Source organism: Pygocentrus nattereri, chromosome 7, assembly GCF_015220715.1.
Source record: "Pygocentrus nattereri isolate fPygNat1 chromosome 7, fPygNat1.pri, whole genome shotgun sequence".
Classification (NCBI taxonomy): Eukaryota; Metazoa; Chordata; class Actinopteri; order Characiformes; family Serrasalmidae; genus Pygocentrus; species Pygocentrus nattereri.
This window is the reverse complement of record NC_051217.1, coordinates 6627893-6637500: the sequence shown is the minus strand read 5'-3', so window position 1 is coordinate 6637500 and position 9608 is coordinate 6627893.

The window sequence follows — 9608 nt, the reverse complement described above, 5'->3', positions numbered from 1 at the left end:
TTCAGATGTAATTCCAATTAGATCCAATTGGATTAGTGCAGATCATTTAAAACCATAATTAATTATTATAATTAAATGGAAACAGTATAGAGACAACATATCAAATGTTGTAAGAGAAATTTTATTGTTTTTTTGAAAAAATTGAATTTGATGTCAGCAACATGTTTCGAAAAAGATGGGACGGGGGCATGTGTACCACTGTGTTGCATTATGTCTTCTATTAACAACACTCTGTGTTTGGAAACTGAGGAGACAACTTGCTTTGGTATAAGATTTCAGCTGTTCAACAATGTTTTTTGTTTCATTATGCTTCATTCATTATTCAGTGTTTTCAGTGGAAAACAGGTCTAGACTGCAGGCTGTCCAGTTTAGTTCCTAGACTCTTTTACTATGGAGCCATGCTGTTGTAATATGTGCAGAATGTGGTTTGGCATTGCTTAATTGCTCAAATAAGCAAGGCTTTTCCCAAAAGAGACAACACCTGGATGGCAGCATACATTACTCCAAAACCTGTAAATGTCGTTCAGCCTTTATGGTGCCAAGATGTGCAAGTCACCCATGCCATGTGCTCTAATGTACCCCTATAACACCACAGATGCTGGCTTTTGAACTGTGTGCTGAGCTCTTCTTTATCCCAGAGGATGTGGCATCTATGAGTTCCAAAAAAAAAAAGATTTCAAATTTTGATTAGTTGGACCACAGGACACTTTTTCACTTCACCTTAAATTAACTATGAAGTTGTTTAGATATGTTTTTATCTTTGCATTTGCAGATGTAGTGATGAACTGTGCTTACAAACAATGGTTTTCGAAAGTGTTTCTGTCACTACAAAATTTTTTTAAATGCTTAATTTTTAAATTTCCAAGCTTTGCTATTTTACATTGAGAAAAATGTTATTCTGTTAAACTCCTCCCCATCTTTACTTCTGAAAGACTCTTTTTATACCCAATCATGTTGCTGACCTGTTGGTCATTCACTTAATTAGTTGTGAGCTGTTCCACCAAATTCACCACTCATTTTTCTTGCCCTTGTCCCAACTTTTTTGAAGTATGTTGCTGGCATTAGGGTCAAAGTGGGAATATATTTTTCAAAAAACAAATAAGATTTCTCAGTTACAATATTTGATATGTTGTCTCTGTACTATTTTCAGGTTGAAATGATTTACACATCATTGCATTCTGTCTTTATTTAAATTTTTACAGACTGGAAAATATGTAGATACATTTTCAACCACATCTCCCTACAATGTGGTCCTGAGGGAAGGTTTTTAGGTCATTTAGGCCATTGTTTTACTTTTGTCAACATTTAAAACATATATTGTATATGTATATAAATATAAATGTTTAGAGACAAAACTGTCACCATTAAAAGATAGGACCTCAACATTATTGAATGTGTGTGTGTGATGACTTGTATTGTGTATAACTTCTAAGACTGAACTTTGGAGGTGTGAAAAAATGTCATTGCAGATTTAATTGAAAAACCTAAAGCACGTCTGCTGAAAAGAATATAAATAACAAATATAAAGAATATAAATAAAGAATATAAATCGGCAAAGGGTGAACTTGCTAAATACTGTTGAGTCTTCTGTGTTATTTACTTTTAAATTTGTTTCATGGAACTTAAATAAATCAAGGGTGATCCGTTTGTCATTCTGGGTGCATCTTTTTGGCTTCTTACTCCCCTGTGATGCACAGGACTAGCATAGTAGAATTTATTAGTTTTATTTTAAACAACACTCTGATTCTTGATTTTTTAAAATTTACAACTTTTAAAAACGTTTCAGATTTTATTTATTTATTTATTTATTTGGTAGTGTATGTGGTAGACTTGTTAGCATGTCCACATTTCCAGTAGGACAGTGCCCTCAGAACAATTTCAGTATTATAAGCAGCAAGAGAAGAATGATAAACCTGATTATGGTGTTTTACCTTGTATTTGTAATTTAGGTACTGTGTATGTGTATATTTTGTGATAATCTTTGCAGCCATGTCTTTGCATCAAATCATCTATTTACTGTTAGTGTTCTGTACCATCTATTTACATATTCACCAATTCCACAGAGACAACATCCTCATACATATGTACTTGGCCAGTAAAGGGGTTCTGATTCAAATTCTCAGACAGTCTCTGGCTCGCTAATTGCTTTGTTACTTATTTTGATCCAGGAAAAATGCATGTGCTAAGCGCTTTTGTAACTCAAGCCTTAAGGGTTCTGGACTTAGCATGCTTAAGCGACTTAGGGAAGAGTTTTCTTGAGAAAAGAAGCATTCTCAAGTGATGTGAACCACCTAGAGGGAGCAGATAAAAGGCCAGTAAAAGTAACACTTGATTTCCATTATTATGCAAAAGCATGAGAATACTAAACCTCTTACACTAGCAGTTGTCATGATATAATACAGATTTGATGCAGCACTGTAAGCCTATAGAACACAGCTTTAGCTGGGGTTAGATTTATGATTGCATTAAACCATGCCATAAGTAAGCATTAGATCCCTGATATTGCATTTTAATTAATGGCACAAATGTAGTAGTATTTCTGACAAGCTGGGATGTTTAATCATAATACTTCACATAATTGAGGATGAAAAAATGATTCTTCTTTGTTGTGCCTTCTTTTATCTGAGGCCAGTTCATAACGTAGCACAGAGCAAAGTGACTAAACGAGGCATGACTCGAACGCAACGCGTCCGGTTTCACAGATGAAACCTGCGAGGCAGGCGGCCGAGTGTCTCTCCATCCATTGCTGATATGCTTACACTGCATTCACATCCGCACCAAACACCATTATCACCAGACGAGCTCCTTTCAAAATTCCATTGACAGGGAGACAAGAGATAAGGGATCATTATTTGGGCATACTGGACTGATTTCAATTACATAAAGAGAGAAGTAAATGAAGTTATACTCATCTAAATATATGTCAGGGAAGGGCCAACTCTTTAATTAACAGTCACGGAAAGATGATGCTCTAGGCATGCTTTGAAATTTGTGAGAGAAAGCGATAAGGACAGAAGTGAAAGGATATGGGGGCATCTAATAAGACATCTCATTTTACCAGCTAATTTCCTTCCCCTTTTTATTTTCCGGCTTGCTTTTAATCCCTTAAAAAAGACAACACAGACAAATAGAGCAAACAACAGAGACAAATAGAGGACACATTATATTGTCTGTCAAATGCAAAAAAAATAAATAAATACAAATAAAAAAATGCAAAGGAAAGCAAAGTGGCCTCATGGGTCAGGAACATTTTCTGCCTTTTTAAGAAGGTTGGTGTAGTGTAGTGGGTAACACCTCTGCCTTCTACGCTGTAGACTAGGGTTCAATCCCCCACCTGGGTAAGCACCCTACACTATACTAATAAGAGTCCTTGGGCAAGACTCCTAACACTGCCTTCGCCTACCTGTGTAAAATGATCAAATTGTAAGTCGCTCCGGATAAGAGCATCAGCCAAAATGCCATAAATGTAAATGTAAGAATTGCATGAAGAACTGTATGATGGACAAAACTAAACTTACCTATAAATGTGAGTACATGATTCATTCCCAACATTCACATACAAATAATATAACTAGCCCTGCGATGGACTGGCGACCTGTCCAGGGTGTATCCTGCCTTCCGCCCGAAGACTGCTGGGATAGGCTCCAGCAGCCCCCCGCGACCCTGACGGAGAAGCGGCTTAGATAATGGATGGATGGATGGATAATATAACTAATCCGTACAGTTGAAGCTTTTCCTCTTTCTCATTTAAGAGCTCTGACTTTAATGCATGCATACTCTCTGATGATGCATTTGCTTGAGACTTACTCTTAAAGGTTTAAGAGAAGGAGTGAAAGATGTTGACGCCACTTTCCCCACAGGGAGTACGAAGCAGTGAAGTGAAGGGTGTAAAACAATATGGAAGCACAGTTCTAAGTTCCAAGAATCTTGCCCTACATGTGGCAAGGCTAGCGGAGGTCACATCATGACATGTTTAATGTGTTTTCTATGTTCATGCTCTGCTCTTGCAGAAAAGGTCAAGGACAAAGGGGCTCAAGCAGTTTACAAACACATGACCATGTTCAGACAAACAGAACCCCTGTCAAATATATTTTAATCACTTGTCCATGCTAAGCAATAATTCATTAGAAAAGGTCTGTCATGTCTGTTTCTAATGATTAGCCTATTGCTAAGTCCCTAACCGAAATTACAAGTAATTAATGAGTCAAGCCTATTAGAGTATGGTCAAATTATCAGCCACGCATTAAATAACCCAAAAGATTTTACTGAGAAAGAACATCTATTGTGATTAATCAAGTCATTATCCGCAGTGAATATAAAATATGCAATTCTGTGGTTTTTACAGTGATGGTCACTCTTATCACAGTAGTGGACACAGGGGAGGACACAGGGGCATGTCCTCCCAGTCATATCAAAATCTTCTATCTCCATTTTTCTTCTTTTGAGTACAGCAGGGGCTCTTTGTATTGTCTCAATATTTTATGATTGAAAGTATTTGGAATATTGCATCAGGCACAGATTTATGGGGTGGAAAATATATAGCATATAGCACTTGCCACCCCACGTGCCACCCCAGTTCTGCAGCCCCTAAAAATTATGCAACTTTGTGTTAAGCGCAGTGTGTCTACTCCCAAAACTCTAAAAATGGACAAGAACATTGTGTCAAACTATATGTATTATTTGTGATGTGCCACAGACATGAGTTAGAGGTAGTTAAGCGAAAAATGCACTCACAAGCATGTTAATCGATAGCTATCTTGCTACCTTGTCAGCTAGGAAGTTAAATTTATAATTATAGCTACACTGGAATTGCATTCGTTTATCATTAACATTCTGAATTACATTCTTTACATTGGTTCTATGCAGAACCATAAACACTCAAAGAACCATTTGTGTGCTTAAAGAGTGCTTTGCAAGGTGAAAAGGTCCCTTGGATTGATGGAGAATGTGTCTTATATGGTTCTATTTAGAATCTTTTTGAAAATGGTCCCACATAGCACCAAAATTAGTTCTTCCATTGTTACAAGCTTGACATGACATGACAATAGCAGGACCCCCTTTTTTCTATATAGGATCATTTTCTTTACTAAAGAACCCTTAAAGAACCCTTAATCGTTTTTTATGAGTGTTCAGTTAAATTCTTCTCAAGACTTATTTTTCCAGCACATCAGTCACTGCAGCCTTCCGCCCGAAGACTGCTGGGATAGGCTCCAGCACCCCCCCGCGACCCTGACGGAGAAGCAGCTTAGAAAATGGATGGATGGATCAGTCACTGCATAGCAACCATTGCTATTAAGCTATTCAGGTCTTTAGCAGCACACTGAAGTGCCATGCATTTTGAATTTAAAGCTCCAGCTGCGATCAAAAGATGTGCCTGGGGAACTTGTAAAAGTGAGACTGTAACAGAGATTGTGTAAGTCTTTTTCTGCCCATTTCTGAAGGCATGAACAAATTTACAAAATGTTAACTTGTGTTGAAAAAATTACTATATCTTTGATCTACAAATTTGGTAGATACAGTGCTTTTTTCCTCCATCCATCCATTTTCTAAGCCACTTCTCCGTCAGGGTCGCAGGGGGGGTGCTGGAGCCTATCCCAGCAGTCTTCGGGCAGAAGGCAGGATACAGTCCATCGCAGGGCAGACACACCCAGGGGTAATTTAGCATGTCCAATTTGCCTGTGGGAGGAAACCGGAGAACCCGGAAGAAACCCACACAGACACATGGAGAACACGCAAACTCCACACAGAGAGGACCCTGATCACCCGGCCGGGGAATCGAACCCAGGCCCTCCTCCCTGTGAGGCGACAGCGCTACCCACCACGCCACCGTGCCGCCCTGCTCTTTTCTCACAATATTTGTGTTTAAAGTCCTGAAAGTTAAGATTTAAACTGTCCATAAACATTTATTCATGTCTGCCGTGGCGGTATGCTTTAGCCTAGGATGCTTTCAAGTTTGATGTGTTGTTTTTCCTCTACATCTCACCTGTCTGATCTGAACTCAGTTATGTTGTCTTCATTGTGTAAAGGTTGTGCCTGTGGCGAGCAGACACATGCTTTACAGTGGAGGATGTTGCAACATAAATCTAGCATCACATTTATGTGAATAGTCTGGATATTGTTGGCAGAAGCATTGGTTAGATATAATGATGTCTGCACTGCTGTGAGGCTGTGGCCGACCCAACAAGTTATTTCTGTCTATTCCACCAGGCCACGGTATAAAATTATTTTGGTTCTGATATGGCCTAAGCAATATATAATTAAGTCTACGTGATCTAGACTATTGACTTTGGAATAGTTCACTATCGCCGCTGTCAGAACAAAACCTCATGACTCATTTTTGACGTTTGTGTTTTACACAATTTGTTGCATTTTACATTATTTGTAAATTTATGAAGGACGAAATGACTTTGAAAAAATCTACTTAAAGGTAAGTCAATAGAACCATACTAAACATACTTAAAAGTAATGTATGTTTTTTCTTTCTCCCATAAAGTTACCATTTTGGAGATTTGAGGTTTTGTTCCATGTATGTAGCAGCACTATATAAATCTGTAGTGAATAGACCCAGATGCCACATTAGTATGCCACCCTGACAAAGCTCTCTCCTTCCTCTTTGCCACTTCTGGTAAAACTTTCTAGATCTGCAGCTGTGTTGCATTAACTTAGTCCTTTACTAAGTCTTTAAAATCTCAGGCTTAGTACACACTAAGGCATATTGTTCAGTAACATTAGGGATTTCAGTATAAACTTGCTGAGCTATTCTTAGGTTATAGAAGTGTGTAATAAAACATTGGGTTTGCAGGTGGGCCCTGGCCATTTAAATGGTTGAAAGAACATTTTTCCTGTAAACCGTTTAGGAGAATGTTTTTCATTATTTTTGGATAGCGACAATATTAAGACATGAAGAGTGTACATGAAATATGATTGATTTCACACTACAAAAATCAAAGCCTATACTAATGAAAAAAGTAGACAAAACCCTCAAGGAAATCTTCCCACTCCTCGTTACATCCTCTATCCTGTAAAGTATTGATTATCTGTTATACTCAGCTATTTCAGCCCTATAGAAACAAATTGCTGGTCATGCATTTTTCAGTAGTACTCAATATACAAAATGTCCATAATGGACAGATGATTTCTACACACGAATGGCAGCTGCTGTGAGTGGTGTAGTGCACTTAAGAGAGACCAGTACAGACACTGTGTCTGTACTGTTCCATTACCATGTCAATAACTACTCGTTCCCTGCTCTACTTAACACTGTCTTCAGCAGCTGACCGAAAGTCAACCGGCCGACACACACACAGGATCACTTTCATTGATCTCAGTTCTTCCTGAGCTCGGGTTCGCTCACTCGGCCCCATTCATTATTCACAAAAAGGAAGAGAGATAAAGAGAGGAGGAATAAAAGAGGATTTAACCATGAATCCCCTTTCTTGTCCCAGCCAATGTCGCATGAGAGCAGAATACTAGCACTTAATCAACAATGAATGACACCCAGTGAGCAAAATCACCAAGACTTAGCATCGACAGGCCAGTGAATTTTTTATGAGAAGACTCTCCATGATCAGGAAAGCACAAAAGAGGTAAAAAAGTTTCCTCTTGATCCTGTGAGTTTCACACCTTCTCTCTAAAGTACAGGTAGTTCCTCTCTCCCAGCTTGTCAGGCCCCATAAAAGAGCCTTCAATAATTCAATAGAGAGTAAAGAGCCTCAGAGGGGAGAAAGACAAGGTGAAGTGTGTCTTTTTAGAAAACCACGGACACTGAGAAAACCCAGGCCCCAAGCTTAGACAGGACAGGGTCAGCGTGTGAGGAGAAGTTAGTGAGGAAGTACTTGTGCCAATATGTGCACTTTGCCAACCTCGAGAAATCCCAGACATTTACTCAGTGCTCTAGGCGTTTTGCAAGCTATACAGCAGCTATAAATGCCTTCATGTTTTGTGGCGATTGGGTCAAAAGTACAAAATGAAAGTTATTCCCTCCTGACAGGCTTTAAAATTTGATTTAAGGTTTTCTGAGGATAGCAGAGTGTCCCGTCTGCTCAGGAATAGCACCAAAGCCCTGTTTGTTGAACTGACTTATGCTGAATATTTAGAGAGAATCTGCTTTCAAGTTTTTCACAGACTGACAGTAAGTCCTGAAATAACTATGGGAGTTAGAGCAGAGCCCCCATCTGTCTGTGATTCAGCTGAAATGAGTGCATGAATGACACTGTTCTCCCTAAAGCGGGTCTCGACCCCAGCTTCATAGGACCCTCAAACAGGCAAATCCTCTGACGTGCAGGCTGACATTTGCAGCTTGGGCCCCAGCTGCGTCTGTCAGTGTTGCTGAGTTTTGCCGGATTTCATTGAAACTCACTTCGGGAGGGTGAGCCGGGTTTGAAACGCTCTGTGATTGAATTTCTCCCTCCATTAGCATGTCTAACGGTTCAGTTTATAATTAGTGAGCTGGCTCTGATTGAAGGCCAGCGTGAAGGCCCGGAGGCCCTGCGCAGGTGTAGGCCTCCCCTCGGCCTGCCGAGCTGTTTTTCTCTCTGTCTTTTTTAAATGTTCCAAAAAAGGTGCTTAACTTTTTTTTCATTTGACCAAAGTCTAAAATCGCCTTAAGCTGTTAAACATTGCTGGCTTCTCTGCATTTTGAGAAAACTGTGCTGTGACTGAAGGAATGAATAAGGATGTAATGTAAGTGTGTTTCTATTTGTGACAGCAACATGAGAGGAGAGGAAGAGATATTCTTTATAGACAATGAAGGACAACAATATCTATGGTATAGACCAAAGGAAAAGGTCATGATCACCACTACAGTACATGAATATATCCACAGGGCAGATTTATATGCCTGTCAAGCTATGGAGCATTCTAATCTGCAGCCTGACCCCACTTTTCTGGAAAACACTATCACTGTCAGACAATGACCTCATATCTCCAAAACGGTAACTATACAGAGGAAAGATGCTACAATGTAAGTCAATGGAAAGAGATTTTTTTTCTCAGATTTTTGATCATTTCTTTTGCTCTATTTATCATGAAATTTTCACACAATAGAAAAGCCAGCTTGTACATCCACATTATGTCAAGCCATGAAAAACAACAAGTAACGATATAGTACTTATCTCCAAAACAATAACTTAACAAGAGGAGAAAAAAACATTCAATTTGGTAATTGGTAATTAATAGAACTAATAATTTAGGACCTTTTTATTAATTTATTCACCATAAAATTGTAACACATTGTAAAGGGTACCTGGCATTTTTTAATTCTGCAATAAAAAAATCAAAATTTTGTCTTAGCAATGACGATATGCTATATACAGTATACATACAGGGCAGCACGTGGCATGGTGGGTAGCGCTGTCGCCTCACAGCAAGGAGGGCCTGAGTTTGATTCCCCAGCCGGGCGACCAGGGCCCTCTCTGTGTGGAGTTTACATGTTCTCCCCGTGTCTGCGTGGGTTTCCTCCGGGTTCTCCGGTTTCCTTCCACAGTCCAAAGACATGCAGTCAGGCCAATTGGACATGTTACATTGCCCCTGGATGTGAGTGTGTGAGTGACTGTCTGTGTCTGTCTGTCTGTCTGCCCTGCGATGGACTGGCGACCTGTCCAGGGTGT